The sequence below is a fragment of the Herpailurus yagouaroundi genome, unplaced genomic scaffold (assembly GCF_014898765.1).
Source record: "Herpailurus yagouaroundi ecotype Mexico unplaced genomic scaffold, PumYag 162, whole genome shotgun sequence".
NCBI lineage: Eukaryota > Metazoa > Chordata > Mammalia > Carnivora > Felidae > Herpailurus > Herpailurus yagouaroundi.
Genome location: NW_024412403.1, coordinates 69,236,432 through 69,254,859, shown reverse-complemented (window position 1 = coordinate 69,254,859; position 18,428 = coordinate 69,236,432). Strand labels below are relative to the sequence as shown.

The 18,428-nt window shown below is 50.1% G+C and overlaps 1 protein-coding gene and 1 long non-coding RNA gene across 4 annotated transcripts in view; one reads left to right on the top strand and one right to left on the bottom strand.

Annotated features, from left to right (window-relative positions):
- LOC121036335 (uncharacterized) overlaps nt 1-2,298 on the bottom strand; it is a 6,937-nt gene extending 4,639 nt beyond the window's left edge. The window contains exon 1 of the long non-coding RNA XR_005793313.1: nt 1,537-2,298. This is a non-coding gene — a long non-coding RNA (uncharacterized LOC121036335). The remainder of the gene's footprint in view (nt 1-1,536) is intronic.
- The window catches only part of SEMA5B (semaphorin 5B), a 118,320-nt gene that overhangs the window by 18,966 nt on the left and 80,926 nt on the right, over nt 1-18,428 (top strand). Inside the window, exon 1 of one of the 3 annotated variants that reach the window (XM_040484702.1) lies at nt 17,178-17,342. The exons of the other annotated variants lie outside the window; for them this stretch is intronic. The gene's annotated coding sequence lies outside the window, so the exon portion shown is untranslated. Of the gene's footprint in view, nt 1-17,177; nt 17,343-18,428 lie in introns of those variants that run through there. 3 annotated transcript variants of the gene reach the window in all.

Here is an 18,428-nt window from a genome sequence, read left to right as displayed (position 1 = left end):
GGGGGGAGATGGCATTTGAGGTGGAGGGACTGTTTCTGCCCACTTGCCGTGCCATGCTTTGGTGGAGAAGAGCAAATCTGAGCTGGTAGTGCTTCCCTGGGGCCCTGACCCCTGTTTTCCTCTGTCCGGGTCCATTTTGTGAAGGGATGTATGTTTAGCGGTTTTCTTCCCAGGCAGAACAATACAGTCACCAGGGTGGTGGGGGATGGAGTGTGGGGTGTGGTTTAAAACCACCAAAGCCCAGGCCCCACTATCAAAGAGGGATTCCATCTGTGCAGATGGAGCCTGGGCATTGATATATTTTTAGGGCGCCCCAGGTGAATCTCAGGGACAGTCAGGAAGAGAAACCCCGGGACATCTCTTTCTGCCTTGCCCTTAGCACTCTGTGCTGCCTGTACTGCTTTAGAACCTGTGATGGTCTCCCTGATGTGCACTCCATCTCCCAGGGAAGGGAGAGAGCCCTGTTTGTCTCCGTGTCCCTTTGCTCAGCCTAATGCCTGGCACCAAAGCCTCAGTCAGTGCGCGTTGAGTTGTTAATGAGAGCCAGTCAGAGAACATCCTGGTTTCCCCTTCTCTTTCTCTCTCTTTCAAAACATGGATGGCGCATGTTCTCAAAAACAGGATCTTTGATTTTTATATCTCCAGTGTGGGGTGAGGAGTAGGGTGCTGAACCCCTGCAGAATGTCAGGGTCACTGGAGAGTCTCTATAGCTGGAAATAGAGCAGGGGACAATGGGAGGGGTCCTTTGTGGGGGCAGGTATGGAGCTGTACTCTCTTATTTTCTCTCTGTCTCTCTGTCTCTCTCATACTTGGATGTAATCGTGAATGGAGGTGGTAAATCTCTAAACACAGGGGTAGGGCCTGACGTGCAAGGGCTGAAGGAACAAATGTTGTCTCTGTGTATTTCTACCCGATGTACGCGCAGGTCCCTCCCTCATCCCGCAGGGAAAGCTTGGGTAATGGAAACCTGCGGAGATAAGGAAGACCCTTCCCTCAGCCCACAGCCTCTCTCCTTATGGACACCCCACTGTGGGTTCTTCCTCTCAGTGAAGTGAGGGAATGGAAGAGAAAGTAGAAGTCTCTGAGCCTGCTCCCCACACTGAGAACCCCTCCCAGAGAGGAGAGAATGGAGTATGGGTGCATTGGTAGGAGTCTGGGTACAAACTCCCTTTCATCTCCTGCTGAAATGCTGCGCCTTGATTTCCTGCCAGCCCCGCCACGGGCCCATGGACCCACATCTTCTGCGGCCCCATTGAAGACTGGGTGGCATTGATGCTGCGGTCCACACTGGGAAGCTCGGGTTTCCCTTGCCCCACAGCCTGAACCACATCAAAGGTGCACCTGCAGTGGGGGCAGGGAGCCCCCCCCCCAGCCCTGGGCAGCTGCAGGCCCTCCCCCTCCAGCTGGAGGCTCTGCCCCCTGCCACTGCCCCTGAACCCAGGGCCCAGGGGAGACCCCTGTCCAGTAGGTCTACATCCTACCCGCCACTTGGACACCTCTCTCATCCTATCTCCAAACAGACCCTTCTCCACAGACCTGCGCTCAGCTTGGCTGCTCGCTGGATTGCCTCTGCTTTGTCTCTTGTAAGTCAGGTTTCAAACGTGCAGTCTCTGCCTTCGACATCTATGCAGTCCCTTCCCCCGTTCCCACCTTAGTCTTTTATTGCCATTGTCACTTTCCCTGGGTGACTTTCTCAGGTGGGCTTCTAGTGATTCAGTCCGGTGGCCATTTGTGGGTGCTCGTTCCCTGGGGATCCCCCACCTTTAACACTCTCAACAACCTCTTTTCAAAATCCTGCCCTTCCCAGGCTTCTTTCTGGCCTGCCTGCACACCTCCTCCTTCTGCTCTGCTAACAGCTCTCCTCTCCTCCCATTCTGATCCCACCTGCCCATTAGGGCCAGGACTAGCCCACCTGATGCAAGTGGCCCCTTCTCCTGGGCCCTGAGAGGTGGAGCATCTCAAATAATCCTGTCACAAATACCTACTGTGTGCTCACAGGTGCACATTGCCCTTCTAATGCTTGCGAGCCAGAGCTCTGAACAGAAGCCCTGTCCCTATGGACTTTATATTCTAATCGAGAGGGACAGAAAAAACACAGTAAATCATGTAGTGTGTGAGAAGATGATAATAAAAGTAAAAAATGTGATAGGGTGTGGTCTTAACTATTAGCAGGACAACAATTTGAATATATCCCTAAACAATACATGCATTCCCATGTATCCCTTACTTTGCTTCAACAATTATCAGTATTTTTTGCCCATCTTGTTTTATCCATTCCATCCCCCACCAAACTTTTATTTATCCTAGCATATTTAAAAATTTTTAATGTCTTTTAAATCTATTTTTGAGAGAGAGAGAGACAGAGAGAGAGAACGAGTGGGGGAAGGGCAGAAGGAGAGGGAGACACAGAATCCAAAGCAGGCTCCAGGCTCTGAGCTGTCAGCACAGAGCCCAGCCCGGGGATCGAACTCGTGAACTGTGAGATCATGACCGGAGCTGAAGTCGGACGCTTAACCAACTGAGCCACCCAGGCGCCGCTATCCTAGCATATTTTTAAATAAATCCCAGGTATCATGAAATTTTATCTATAGATACTTCAGTGTCCAGCTCAACTGGTTAAGATGTATTTACATTGTACATACACACTGTGCCATTGTCACGCCTAACAAAACCAGCAGTAATTCTTCTGGGACTGTTTAACTCTGCCATGTCTGACAGTCTTGCCTCGCCAGGTGTCGGAATCCCCGTGAGGGCAAGGACCATGGTGTTCAAGCATCCAAAGCTTGGAAACAAGGCAAAAGTATGATTGCACGTCCGGGCAACCTCGTACTGTAGCCTAACAGGTCCACCCAAAGGTTATTTAATTCTCTATGGGGATGTACTTTTGCTTGACTTTCAGTGTATTATTGATTGGGAGGCAGGCTTTACGAAGCTAAATGTTACCATATAGGTTGATAAGATAACCCAGATCTTTACCCTTTACAAACAATTCTGTTCAGTAGAAGAGATAACTCCAAAATTATGGGTTTTTTTTTTTGCCCTGTAGGACATTAACCAGTTTTGTTTCTGCTTCACAAACTCCTTTCTGCATGCCTTTCCTGACTTACTAACAAACCCCTGTTCTCAAATTCTCTCTGGAGCTAACTTTACCATCCCTCACTAATGAGTTAAGTTTAAATTACATTTATATGAGAGCATTTGGAAAACCACACTTTGAGAGTGGCTTATCCATTTTCTTCCTCTTTCCTTAGTCTAGTCTGCTGCTCGGTGTGGACTAGATGGTTGTGGAATGGGATTTATGCTTGACTCGGTATCCTATTATAATGGGAAGAATCAAGGTTTCAAGTTGAGAAGTGCATAGCAGATGTGACAGAGCTCTGGAGTGAGGGTGGCCTGGCTAAAGCAGGCCCCTCGGCCCTGGCTCCCTGTGCTCTACCCTGGAGAGCAAGAGGAGGGTCAGGTTCTGTGGATGTGGAGCTATCTGGAGAGCCCTGGGCCACCCTCTGCTCCTGGGAGCAAGGCTCTGTCCGACTCTAACACTGAGTGGGGAGGATGGAAGGGGGTGAGAACAGGACGCGCGTGTGTGTGTAAGTGTGCAAGTATGTGTGGCAGGGATGTGCCCAGGAGGGCATTCTGGTTTGCCAGTTTGCCCCACATGCTCAGAGAGCAAGGATAACATTGTGGGAGTGTTCTTTTATGTCCCCAAATTACCACCTTCTGATTCCTCATGCTTTTCTGGGTTGGGAAGGGCTTCTCCTTTACAGCTTATCCCAATTGTTCCATTACAATTGAGGCTTGGGGATGCAAAGGGAGGCAAGAATATTGACAATGTGGTAGAGATTGTAGTGGGAGGGATTGTGTGTGCTGAAAAGCAGCTGTGCTTTTTATCTTCTAAGGGGTTGTGTTTCTGTTCCAAGAAAGGGGGTGGTGGTGGTAGGGTATATGTGTGGAGCAGAGCTGATGGGGTGGTGGTAAGAATTGTCCTGTGGGTTTCCAGGACTGGAGCTGCTCAGTGTGCAGAAACGATTCCTCCCTTTACTTAAATTATCCAATTGCCGTCCTGGCTCCCTCAGCCTCTGGATCGCCTCTTCCTCCAGAAAAACAAAGCAACATGGAGTTAAGGCAAGACTTTGTCCTCCAGGTACCCACCCCAAGCTTCCAGGCCCCCCAGTTCCCAATCTCAGTGCTCTGTGGTACCAGCCAAGGCAAGCAAGCACTGTGGAGGGTTATTAACAAAAGGGGATTTTCCGTTCGCTTGAAAGGTTGGGTGTGTTTGACATTTTATTTCAATTAGCATGGAAAAGCTCTAATAACATCTTTTTCTATTCCTATTTGGAACTAGGGTAACTTTTAAAAGCAACCTGTCTAATCAATGATGGGGGAGCACCATTTGGGGGACATCGTTGGTCCTGGAGACTGGAGGGTGATAGGAAAGAGGGGGCATTTCTTCTTCTCTCCCTGACTTCCTTCATTTTCACTGTCCTGGCTTGTCAGGCGCTCCCATCCTCCTCTATTGCCCTCTTCTCATTCCGTTCATGTACCACCTCCAGCCATCCCTCAGGAGACATTTGCCAGCTCCAGACACTGGAGACACAAAGATGAATGAGACACTTTTCCCAGCTGGAGATGTTCTGAGCCCAGTGGACAGTGATCCTTCATGAGTGAACAGTGCTTTCTGGTTGACAGAGCCCATTCACATTTGTTGTGTGTTTTAAGCCTCATGAGAGTTGGGGAGATGAACCAAGACAAGCATTATCCATCCCAGAAGAGGAAACTGAGGCTCAGAGAGGTTGTAGGCCACCTTCAAGGTCACACAGGTGGTGCTAGGTGGGGCCAGGACTGGAAGAGCCTTCGGGTAATGGTCAATCCCATAATCTCTGGCTGCACAGAGGCTGGTAACAAAACGTCACAGGAGTTGGGAAGTTGGAGGCAGAGTGTCAAAGAAGCTGAGGGCTGGCCTACAGGATATGGTGACTTTTGTCTGCAGTCACTTTTTTTTTTTTAATGTGTTGGTAAATTGTTATTTGTTGCTAAGTAATATTTCATTCTTTTTAAAAAATGTTTAAATTTTAGTTAACATACAGTGCAATATTGGTTTCAGGAGTAGAATTTAGTGATTCATCACTTACATACAACACCCAGTGCTCATCACAAGTGCCCTTCTTAATGCCCATCACCCGTCTAGCCCACCCACCTCCCCTCCAGCAACCCTCAGTCTGTTCTCTATAGTTAAGAGCTTCTTAGGTTTGCTTCCCTCTCTGCTCTTTTTCCCTCCTTCCCATATGGTCATGTTTTGTTACTTAAATTCCACATATGAGTGAAATTATATGGTACTTGTCTTTCTCTGATTGACTTATTTCGCTTAGCGTAATACATTCTAGCTCCATCCATGTCGTTGCAAATGGCAGGATTTCATTCTTTATTTTTTTAAGACAGAGAGAGAGAGCAGGGAGAGGGGCAGAGAAAGAGATAGAGAGAACCTTAAGCAGGCTTCACACTCAGAGCAGAGCCTGACATGGGGCTTGATCCCATAACCCTGGGCAACACCCCACTTTGTTTTAGAGAGAGAGAGAGAGAGAGAGAGAGAGAGAGAGAGAGAGAGAGACACGATTTTATTCTTTTTGATGGCTGAGTAATATTCCATTGTGTGTGTGTGTGTATATATGTGTACATACACATATGTACACTACATCTTCTTTATCCATTCATCAGTTGATTGACATTTGGGCTCTTTCCATAATTTGGCTATTGTTTATAATACTCCTATAACCATTGGGGTGCATGTACCCTTTCAAATCTGTATTTTTTGTATCCTTTGGGTAAATACCTAGTAGTGCAATTGCTGGATCGTAGGGTAGTTCTATTTTTAGTTTTTTGTCTGCAGTTATTTCTATCTGGCCTGGGACCCATGTCTCTCTGGCTGGAGTGTTAGAGGTCAGGACATTGTGCTCTCCCTTGCCTGGAAAAAGGTAAAGAGCACATATCACTTTCAGGCCAACCACCCTTTGGTGTCTGAGAGTCACATTCTGGTGACCACGGAGTCCTGAGTCCCTATTCCACCCCCACGCTCAGCCAGTTGCAATGACAGGGACTGGGGCTGGACATAACATGAATAAGGTCTTGAAGAGTGGGACAGGATGGAGTGGGGGGGGGGTCAGTTACAAAGGTAACCTGTGGAGTGGTGGTGTCATTTAATGGGAGACAAAGAATGTCATTCCTGGCTGGGGAGGGACCAGCTGTCAAGCTGTGGGGGCAAGGCCTGGTAGGGGAAGGCTGTGGGCAGGAAGGGGTGGAGGAGGGGAGCAGCTGGGCCTATGAGGTGGATTGGCTGTGGTTCTTGAGCAAGAGAGAGTTACCTGATGGTGATGTGTGTCGGGTAGTATTGGGGCCTTCCTGTTGGGTGGGGGGAGCTGAGCTGTAAGGGGTGAGTGCCCAGAGTGTTCACTGTTTCTGACGTTTCATGCTGGCCTTCCTGTTACAAGAAAGTACAAAAGAAGCGGCCTCTTAGAGTTCATGAGACCTGATTCTCTCGTCCATAGGGCTTTTGCTCTTTGCAGAGCATTCTGGATTCTCAGAGAGCTAGTGTGAGGTTTGGTCTGGCTGATCATCAGATTTTTCTAGGGGAACTTTAAGGCCACACCCGTGAGACTCTGATTTGATAGATCTAGGCGGGGCCGAGAGTCTGAATATTTGTTGTAGAGGAGCAACACCATTATTCGAATACCTACTATTTGTTTGGCATTGGTAATCAGCCACCTAGTCAGGAGATGAGGGGCAATCAATTTCCATCAGCGCGAAGGAGTCTGGGAGGAGGCCAGCCGTGACATCTCGCCGCCTGCCGTGTACCCTGTTTACAATCTTAGAGTCTGAACACGAAAGCTCAGCTCTCCAGGGAAGCTGGGCTGGGTCATTCCAAATTTCAAAGTTTTCTAACCAGCTTAAGATTTGTCCTTTTAAGCAACAACACTTAAAAAAAATTGTCAGCCACTGTGTTTGTGATTCTGTGTAAAATGTATTACATGCGTCCCTGACTTTTTAAACAGTCACACAAGCATAAATGTAACCTTTTCTTGATGTCCCACGGGTATGTTAGGAACCTTAATTAATGTATTGAGCTATAATTCAGTGGGGCTTATGGGACGATTTGCTTATACCAAATGGCTCCCTGAGGTTTTGAGTGTTTGTGTCTGCTTTTTAGTTTTTCCAGCTGTACTTCTTGCTGACTGATGTCCCTTCTTGCTAGACATAATGTACCTGCCTAAAGCAAATGTCTCTTCACTTTCAATTTGCATTTATTATATGGTTTTGGGAAATGGATAACTAAAGTCCTTGTAATTGGGTAGGAAATCTGTGGTTAGCTTGCCATTATTCATTCCACACCCTCTCCCTGAGTGGCAGCAATGACATTTGAGATTGACCTCAGCCTGAGGAGGTGACCTGATTGGTTTAAGGGAACACTGTCTTCCTTCTTTAGTGTTGGGTCCTAAATGGACACATGATGCAATTTTGACTAATGGGATTTGAAGAGAGGTTCTCCCCTGATCTCTGAGAAAGTTCTTCCTCACTAGTAATAGACGGCCATGGGAAATCATTCTCCAAGTAGACATAAGTGAAAAGACACAGCTCTAGTCGCTTTCTTTGGGAAAAATCTACTGGGGATGGCAGAGAGGGACGTGGAATTACAGAGGCTGCCGTAGCAGAGAAATTGGAAAGCACCATGAGCTGGTGGGGGGTTGAATGTCTAAACCTCCTCTCATGTGAATTATTATACTTGCTTTGGTTTAAGCTCCTTTGAATTGAGTAGGGTTTGGGGTTACTTATAGCTAAAAGCATACCAATGGATAAAAATCCAATATATGAAATAAAAGTGAGTGGGTTCTGGGTGAGGCCTGGGGACTTTCGTATGTGCACTTCGTTACTCTGTTTTGGTTTCTTGGAAGTGTGGTTTTGTGTTTTGATTTTGAAGAGTTTGTTTCTTCCTGAGTTTTTCCAGGTGGTTAATGACTACTTCTCGTTCATCTTTGTATCCCTAGTACTTTTCACAGTGCTCTGCACTTACTGGACGTTCAAAAAATTGTTAAATTGACTTAAACTCAGCAGTCTGCCTGTATCTGCGGGGTGCATTCTCCTTCCTCTTGGCAATTATATGAGCTTGTTGCCCTTTACCTATCAAGGTTTTAGAATATTAAAGACACACCACAAACTCTTAACACTGGTAATTTTTTGTAGTGCTTTCCAGCATACAAAACACCACCTGGACCTTATCTCAGGAAACAGGGCCAGGATCATTCCCATTTTACAGAGAAGAAAACCAAAGTTCAGGGGATTTACATGAAGCTTAATGTTATCATTGGTTCTTAACAATTTGATTTTGAAGTGGCATCCAAAGCACTTCCTGTTAGAACAGATAACCCCTGTGCTCCAAAAGGAGCCTCTCTTACAAGACTTCTCCTACACGGGTACTCCTGTGGTCACTAAGAGACATAAATAATGTAATGATCAGCATCTGCGGGTCTGGGCTTCCGGATGGCACTGACCCTACCTCCCACTGCCACCTGAAGAATTGCAATTTGCCATCAGCTTAGAGCTCTTCAAGATTCACAGCTTGAGCTTCTCACCTAGCTAATTGGCACTTACTCTTCAAACTGGGTTGCGCTCCCCAATGAAAGAGAAACTGGAGTTCGCCTCCCTCTGCTCTCCTAAGTTTTGCAGCTAAAAATGAACCGTGAAACTTGCGGGTTTTTTGCTCCGGATGCAAGTCACAATGGGTATCCACACAAAGGCATTTGGGAACTCTGAAGTTCCCTTCTGCCCAGCGAAGGCCTTCCCCTGTATATATCAAAGCTGTGAAGGGCCCCTTCAGTACACAGTGCATGAGGTTCATTGAAAAGTGAAAAGTTATCTCTACCACATCCCTCCTTCCATGATGCCTGCCTGCCTGAACATGCCTGCCGAGGGCCTCTGCTGCCCCCACCCCAAAATGATGCTCTCACACCACCTCTTCCCTTCTCGCTCCCCATTGCCTCATGGACCTAACCTATTTTTGTTTTCCTGCACTTGAACTCTTCTCCTGCCAGAGCCTTGCTAACGATGCCTGCCATGGTGTGGTGCACAGCCTGTTCTGATGCCTATGCCTTTGGTTATGGTGAAACCATCTCTGCTTCGCTTCTGAGCATCAATAGAAATTGTTGTGTAGAACACTTATTTTGACATTATTTCGAAAATGGCTTTGTGTGTATGCCTTGTTTCCTGGAGGGCAAGGATTATGTTTTACATTGCTCTCGTATGATGCACAGCACCTAGCGTTTACCTTATCCTGTAGAATTTTAGAGTTTTCAAAGGGCTGTGTTACTCAATAAATACCTGAGGAATGTCATCGCCTCTTAGAGTTCTACTTTATGGATTATCTGTGCTCACTCCCTCTGCCTCTTGAGTACCTTGCCTGGCCACTCACTGTGAGACTGAATTCGGGAGTCACGAAGCCTGGGTTTTTAAGGGGATGAGTGGGTGTGAACACAGTTTATGATGTCTGAATGCATTCCTCAGTACATTACAAATTCATTCTGGGCATTTAGTCCCCGGGAGTTCTGAAGGGGAGAGCGGTGGGAAGCGCAGAGTTGCATGCTGAGGGTTTGGTGTCTTGAATACTATGAGAGAAAGGATTGAAGGACCGCGTGTGCGCTGCTCTGATGCCACGTCTGATGATGAGATGGAGGGGTTCCTCGCAAACAAGGACACAGGGCTCTCCTAGCCCATTCGGGGCTGCTAGCGCTCTTTGCGAATTTTCTCCTGCCACCAACCAAGCTTTAAAAAATGGTGGTGGGGGATGGTTTCTTCTCTAAAGTCAGTGGCTTGGGTTCTCAGACTTGTTTCTCTCTTCTTCTCTACAATACTCGTGCTGCTACCCAGGCCTCTGCAGAAACGGTCGCCCTCGGAGATTCTGAGAGCCGGGGCCACTCTGTGCTACCACGCGAGAGCACGAGGAGATGCTGAGGTCAACGGAAGGCAGTTGAGGAAATCCCACACTCAGACTGACCTGGGGTTTCCCTTTCAAGCCTTGGTGTCTGGATTTATGGTTTCTTCTCACTCTCTCCCTTTTCCTTCCAGCATCACCCTTGCCTATCCCTCCTGCAGCAGCCCAGTAGCCTGAGCATTGAGGGGCTCTTGGATACAAACTCTCCCTGCTCCTCCCGGGCACCCCTCACGTGGCTGCATGGCTCGGCCAGCTCCTTTGCCACCACAGCCCCCCACAGAGAGAGCTGAGCCTCTGGGAGCCAATGCATCTCCCTACTCCATCCTTCATTCCCACCTCAGGTGGTACTCCTAGGTTGGACCCACCCCCCACACAGGGGTCTTGAAGTGTGGGGCTCTTTTTGTTGTGAGGGTGACTTAGAAACTCTATTGTCATTTGGTGGTAGAAGCCAGGGATCTAAGTCTGTGCAGGGCACAGGGGAGGCATAGCCCTCAAAACATGCCATAGGCTCCTTCATTGAGAAACACTGTGCACTCCAGGCTCAATGATGAACTTCTGATCTTCTCCAGATGCAGGAGGCAGTGCAGCGGAGTCAGGTCTGAGCCCCTGCTCTGCCACTTACGGCCCTGTGACTAGTTTCCTAGCCTGGTTCCTCACTGTAGTGTGGAGTGCTAACAGTGCCCCCACTCCACGGAGTTGAAGTAGAATTTGATGTTGATATATACGAAGACTTAGGACAGCCCGTGCGCACCGAGTGCCATAGAGGCATTCGCTATTCTTACCCAGGCCTCCCGGGCTCCTCACTTGGCCTCAGGTCCAAACTGTGCTCCTGGCAGACACTTGCTTCAGAAACAACTGGGCCAGTGGCCACCGGGACTGAGAACCTTGGCTCCAGGTATGGGCAGTTACCCAGGGTCCTGGACCTGAGCCGCCCTTGGGAACCTGTGCTTCCTTGACTCTGTTCCCAGTCCTGCCCTCACTCCATTCGATCTATTCCAGAGGGCTGTTCCTGTGTGCCTTTCATTAGAAGTCTACTTCCACGGTATTTCTCTTTTCTTCTCTCTCCGTAGTTGTTGTATATGTTTGTTACTGTTTTCTTTTTTTTTAGAACCTCTATTAGGCAGTGGTACTCAAAATGCAGATTCTTGGGCCCCACGCCAGAGATTCTGAGGCAGGATATCCAGCTGGGGACCAAGAATCTGTATTCAACTTGCCACTGGTGGCCTCCACAGCACTGGCCTCTAGCTCTGTAGGTCCAGTCTCTGTGTCTGCTATTGTCCAGGGAGGGGAGGGCCTCTGCTGCCCCCACCCCCAGGAAGCATGAGGCCCTTCCGCATGTTACACCTCAGGTACATATATCATCATTTAAAAATATCTACTTAAAATTCCACATTTACATCTCCTTCCAGCTGGGGTCACGCCTCAATCTAGAATCACTCCTTTGGGAAAAGGATAGATGAGAGAAGGTGAGGTGTGACACTGCTTTCCTTTAGAAAAGTAGCAGAGTGGGAAGAAGGGTCTCTGGGCTAGAACTCAACGGCTTGTGTTTCTAGCTCTGATTCCATCACTAGCCTGCTGTGTGACCTTGGTTGAGTCACTTGACCTCTCTGGGCCTCACCCTCTTCATTTCTAACATAAAGGGGTTGAACAGGTTGGACTTGCCAAAGTTCTCTTCCAACTCTAAAAGTTTGTAAGTCTATAAGTCTATTTAAATGTGCCGACAGCTTTAGAATGGCTAATTAATGAGTTTTTAGTGGGAACACAATTAGGTGATAATGAAGGCCTCAGAAGTAAATCTCTCCACTTGTAGTAATGAGTAGATGAGACTTGGATTTTGTTTTCACTTAATGGAGCCCTTGGGAAGAGGGAGCATCGGACTACAGGCTCCTACCTGGGGGCTCAGGGAGGCCAGGAGTCAGGGACAAAGCCACACATAGAGGAAGCTAGGTGGCACTGTCCTAAAACAAAAACGAGTCACCTCTCAGGGTAGGCTTGGAGCCGTGTGGATAAAGCGGAATATTGGCAGCTCTGCATAGTGCCTTGTATCCATTTCCAGAACACGTTCACCTGCATCATCTTGTTTAATCCTCTTACACCTGGTGAAATAGATAAACTTGGAACCTTTATCTCCCCCATTTAATGGATGAAAAATGGAGGCTGAGAGCAGTGACTCACTCAAGGTAAGGTTAAGTTGCTAATCAGTGATAATCAGGATTCAACTCAAGCTTCTGGATTCCAAAGCCCATGTCGTTTCTGCCCTACCTGGCTAGTTTGTCGTGCCTGGCAGGCCACCTCTACTGGCCTCCCTACTGAGAGTACGCTGAGGGTCTGCACAGCCACCTGGGACATGGCTTTGTGGGCTGGCTGTGGGGGTGGGAAAGATCAGGCTGGCGTGGGGGGTGATGGCGTCCAATCTGCGGTAAGAAGGCTCCCGGGCAGGCTCCCCGGTTCATGACAGACCGTGGCATGGTTGCTGAGAGCTGGGCACAGCCACACATGCCACCGAACCCAGCATGGCAGTCCCAGGCATGGCAGTGCTCAGACAGTGTTTGCAGAGCCCCTGAGTTTGTAGCTAAGTGGGGAATGCCCTAAAGCGAGGGAGTGAGAATGAGAAAGAGTGATCCATAGAGGTGGGGAAGACTTCTGTCCCAGGGAGACAGACAATAAGGAGACCCAGCAAGGAGAGAAACCCCTCTGTATGGTGTGGGGAGGGGTAGGGTCTCCTGCCCTGGGAGTAGAGGCAGGAAGCAAGTAGATAAACTTCTCAAAGTCAACTGCTGGTGACTTTGACTGCAGAGACATGAGACCTTGACCTTTCCTTTCTGAGTGAAATAGGGTGCAAGCATTATGCCGAGATGCAGTCTTTGCTGCAGAGGGAGGGAGGGAGGGAGGGAGCACACCAGCAAGCATTTGTCTGCATCCTGCCCTAGAAATGCTTCAAGTAATAAAATCAGGATGACTTCAGAAATCCATTACCCCTCTCGGCCTCCCACAGGCACCTACGTGCCCTGGTGGAGAGGGAGAAGAGGCCTGGGGACCGAGCCTGGTAATGTGGCCTCAGTCTCCTCATCTGTAAACCAGGGGATGGGGGGAGATGGGCCCGAGGTCCCTACCTGCTCTGACCTCAGGTGGTCTAGAGGAGGTCTTTTGGAGTGGGGGCAGAGGAAGGGTTGAGATGAGACACAGAAAGAAAGGGGAGAAGAGAGCTGTGATAAAGTAAGAAACACACAGAGCTCAGAGGTTGAGTGTCCACCCCATCACTAGCGAGTCAGGCTTGGCTTCCAGACCTGAAACGTGGTGCTGGGGATACAAGGATTAAAAAAAAAAAAAAAAAAAAAATAAAAGTAAAGGAAAATAAAGTAGCACACAAATTAACATGCTGAATTCGCAATAAAAAGCACGGACAAGAGAGGCAGGGAAGATCCTTTCATGAACCTGTTCTTTCCCGGGGATGTAGATAGAGGAGAGGGGTAGGGAGCGGGAAGGAAATAACCAAAGGTGGACCAAGGAGGAAATAAAACCCTCCCTTGGTGAGGCTGTTTGTGTTCCCTGTGGGAGACAGAGAATCCAGGCAGCTGCCAGTGGCAGGCTGCATCTCCAGCAATGGAGCCTTTGCCTGGGTGAGAACAGCCCAAGTGGGACTAGGGCAGGAGGAAGCTTCCTTCCCAGACGCCCGGGGAAGGGAGAAGGCAGACTGGGGCTTCGAGGTGTCGTGGCACTCCCCAATTTCTGTCACGCTTGAAACTCTTGACTGAGGAGGCTGGTGTGAGGGGAGCGTGGTAAAAGCCCAAGGCAGAATCTGAGACAGGAGAGGGAAAGGATGCGAAAGGCAAAAAGAGAAAAAATCTGGATGAAGGAGTTCTGGAAAGCCAAACCAAGACAGGAGCCTCAGTCCATGTGGCCCAGCTCCACCCACGGTTCCTCCTTCTGCTGCTCGTGTCTGGATCTCCATCTTGGCATGAGGCAAGGCCAAGACGGGGGAAGCAAAGGGCCGGGGTCAGGGTGGCCAGCTCCCCTGGCAGGCTAGATTTATGATTTGGCTGAGTTGGGGAGAGAGGGAGCCTGCAACCATCCAGGGTCTGAAAAGCAGCCCAGTGTTTCCTGGAGGAGTCACAGTGCCAAGGGCAGGGGCATCCATCTGGCCTCTCCGTGTAGTACATTTGTCACCCTGGAGCCTGGGACCAGGCTTGCCTCCCTTCTGCCATGTGTAGCCACAGCTCCCACCTTCAGTAGCCTCTCCTGCAGGGCCTGCAGCCCCAACAGGTGCTCCTTGAGGGGATGGGGGGCAGGCAGCCTGCTCCCTGTCTTGGGACCCTCTCCTACTAGGGCCTCTAGCTGGTACCCATCCTAGCTGGTGTCTGCTAAACTTCCCCTGGGAATAAAAAACCTTGGTGTCGGAAAGGTGAAAGGACTCCAGAGATAGCTAGTACTGTAGTTTCATATTCCAGGAACTCTGGGCTTCCTCTGAGCTACCTTGAGAGTTGCTGACAGAGGGTAAACACCCAGGGCCCAGCCCCCTGCCCACCAGTGTAACTCTACTTCTATCTGATCTAGATATGGATGTTCTAGATAAGATTTCATTTGAAAGAATGGATTCTGCTGCTGACAACGAAAGTTTGAAGGCCACAGATCTGGTCTCGTTTCAAAGAGGAAGATACAGAGGGCCAGAGAAGGCCAGTAGCCTGGCCCAGTTGCTAGCAGAATGGGGACTGGAGCCCAAACCCTCTGGTTTCCCCATCACTCCATGATACTGGGCTGCCTTTTTGAAGGTGCTGGTCTGAGCATTCATGGCCAACACCACTTCTCCACCCTAACAGTTCTCCTATTTCCCCCTCTCTGTCCAACAGTCAGGCCCACCTCTTGAGCTTGGGTGCCATGCCCCTCTTAGCTTTTCCTCTGCCAAAAGGGGCTTCCGGGTGTAAATAATGTGTGACCCAGGCAAACTCACTTCAGGTGCGAAGCAAGACCTCCACGATCAACCCCCGGTTATGGCATCTTCAGCCCTGGAGCTGTCTCCAGGCCCAGATCTTTGGGTTATGGCTCCCCTATCGTCCATCCCTGTGGGCCTTGGAGTTTATTGAGGGTTTTCTGGTGGAGTCCAGTAGAGCTGGCTCTCTTCTATTTAGGTCTCAGTTTGTTCATTTTGGCTTGTCCTCTTTTTTTTTAAGAAGGTTTATTTGTTTGTTTGTTTGTTTGTTTATCTAAGTAATCTGCACGCCCAACATGTGGCTCCAGCTCGCAGCTCTGAGATCAAGAGTCTCAGGCTCCACCAGCTGAGTCAGCCAGGTGCCCCTGTCCGTTTTGGCTTCCGATTGCTGGTGCCCATCCAGCCACTCTCTGCCGCAGTCTCTGGATTCTTTTCCAGAAAACCTCAGACTAACAACATTCGTTCTGGGCAGGCGGCTCTCTACCACCACCAACAACTATGCCCGCTTCTCTCCTACAATTCCTGTGGGCCCTATTCTCCAGCACGGTTGCTCTGTTTTATGTTCTGCCTCCTCTGCTAGACTCACTTTTCCAGCATGCTTCCGTTTAGCCTCTCCTTTCCAGATTTATGTGCTGGCTCTGCACTTTCTACCTGCTTCTCTTAGTGTTTTAGAGCCAAGGCCTTCTTCTCCAGTCAGGCCCCTGGACACCTTCCCATTGTAGGAACCACCACAACCATCTCAGGATTCCACAGATGAAGAAAACCAGGCTCCAGGCTTTCCTGGGGGCCTGATACAGGCCAGGCATGTGGGAGGCACCTTATACATCGTATCTCGCTGAACCCTCACAGCATTCACCCAGTTTTCATGTAGGGACACTGAATGCCAGAGATTTAGCAGCCTGCTCAAGATCACACAGTTAATAAGTTTCAAAGTCCTAGTTGTGCCTAACTCCCGAGCGTAGGCAGTTACCCACAAGACCAAGCTGCCCAGGTGGCCACCTTGCATGGTCAAGCCCATGACCTAGGCCTTGGGTGGCACACCTGGTGGTTTTTCTCCAAAGCACTCATCCTATTCCCAGGCCTGCACCCTGCTTACTGTCTTCCCTGTTTCCCCTGGTGGGAAGCTCCACAGTGGCTGGCTTCTCCTTTCCTAGCCCAGGACCCCCGGGAGGGTGAAGGAGAAAGATATGGCTCTGTGATGGGAGAAGATGGGGAAGGTTTCTGGGCTCTCCATCTTTGGGAGAGTGGGCACTGGGATGGGAGCAGGGAGGACGATGACCAAAATGGGGACAGGAAATGACTTGGGCTAGAAAAAAGAGAGATTGCGCTGCTGACTCTTTTGTGAAACACTGCTTCCTCCAAAGTTGTTACCCGAGAGTGTGCGGCAGAGGAAGCTGACTGCTGACAGCAGCAGCTGTGGAGGCGGCGGGAGCTAGAGGGGTGGCATTATCACCCTCCGGGACGGGAGGGGGGGGAGTGGTGTCTCCTGCCTGTTCTGGAATCTGTGTCTCTCACCACCCATCCCCCCACACACCCTCGGGCTCAAAACCCAGAAGGAGAGAGAGGGACAGACACCCCAGGAAGATGCACACACCCTGCCTCTCACACTCCTGCTCACATGCACACCCACGCGCGCGCGCGCTCATGCACACACACACACACACACACACACACACACACACACAAACTCTTGCAGGTCTCTCTTTTCTCTGTCTCCATAAGCATCACACCACTGCTCTCCGGTCCAGCCAAAGTTGGAGTATTTCTGGGATGAGCAGTCTACTCCATGAGGATAAATCATCCCAAACCATCCTCAGGCGCCTTTGAGGAAACTCAGGAGACAGATCCAGCCCTCTGTGGGGTGGCCCGGAGGACAGCCTGGGAGCTGGTGATTGGTGTGTCACGCCTGGGGCTGCAAGCTGTTTCCCGTGCTTTTGTCTGATGCTGGGAGCAAGGCTCAGCAGTGTGAGGGACAATCAGAGCTGCTCGGGCAGGCTGCTGCATCGTGTCCTGCTGTCCCTGTGGCCAGACTGAGCTGCCAGAGCCCCCAGACAGGACGGAGGTGTTTTCTGGCTAACCTGAGCAGAAGCCGGGGTCGATTTATCAGCAAGTGTTTCTTCCTGAAAGCAGTGGCAGCAGCCTTGGTCCCCTGGACTGAGAAACACTAGCAGGGACTCAAGCCCTGGCCCCTCACCATCCCAAGGAAGCCCCCCTCCCCCCAGCCCCTTTCAGAGACCTGGGAGCTGGGCGTGCCTGTGGCCCTGGCTCTGCTCCTAGGCTGGGGCTGGGGTCGTGAGTGCTAGCCCTGGGGGTGAGGAGCGTGAGAGCGTGGTTGCTCGCCTGGGCTCTGACAGCTGGGCTGACGGTGCTGGCTTCCCCAGGATTGCTTCCCCTGCCTAAACCGTGTTTGAGCCTTGGGTGTCCGCGGCTGAACTACTAGTGGTGAGTACTTGGACAGATGTCCCTTTTCATGTTCATTGGCCATGCCCTGCACGAGTCACAGTGGCTTGGCTCTGCTGCTTTATTTTCAGAGAGAATAGACATTAATTTGCCTCACCTCGTGCCAGCCGGGTGAGGTAGAAAATCTAGGGAGCAGGGCCAACCTGAGGCGGGGGCGTGGAGGTGAGCTTCACGCAACTGGGGCTGCAAGTGTTTTTTCTTAGGACAAAGAGGTCCCTGAAAGGAGAAGCTTCTCCCTCTCCCGATTGGGTAGAGATGTACCTAAGCAGCGTGTGGAGGAAAGGCTGCCCCCAAAATGCCCGCTCCTCACAGGTGTTTCAGGCTTTGGGGCCAGCTGCACTCTTGCAGCCCAAACCCTGCTGGTTGAAGGGCTCAGTGAGGTTCCCCTTTTCCTATCTGGCCATGTGGCTTATTGCCTCTTCCCACTCTGACGTCATCATCCTGGGGCCATTGAAGAGGGCCCTTTAGTTTTTTTCCTTGCTCCCTCAGATCCGTGGGCTGCCTCCTGAGGGCCAGATTGCTGTCAGCACTCCCAGGGCAGGCCATGGGACAGCAGCAGGTCTCCCCCTCACATGTGCAGAGTGAGACCCAGCAAGGCCGGGGAGATGCGGCCTTGGGACCCTGGGGCTCTCTGTGGTAGCCCTGGTCCCTGCCTACCCCTCTAAAAGAGCACTGTCCTTGGTGGTTATGGTTATGTTCTCAGCGTGGGCTGCCTCTGGGAATAAGGAGGTCTGGGAGGCTGCCACATGCTGGATGAAGTCATACTTCCTATACTCCTATATGAGCCCTTGATTGTCTCTTTTGAGTCCACAGTCAAGTGCATGCTTTCTAGCTTTCCAAACATGTCTGTGATCGTGTTTACTGTTCCCTTGTGATTGCACAGTCTGCCTATATCTGCATAAGTGTCATACAGTGAATGCGTTTGGACATGATGACTTCTGAGGTCCCTTTGAAGAACATCTTTCTGGAGGATCACTGGGGGACAACTCTGTAACCCTATGTCCTGTTATACCTCGATCCTTTGAGGCCTATCTGAAATCCAAGGCATGGCTAGAGAACTGTGGTTCT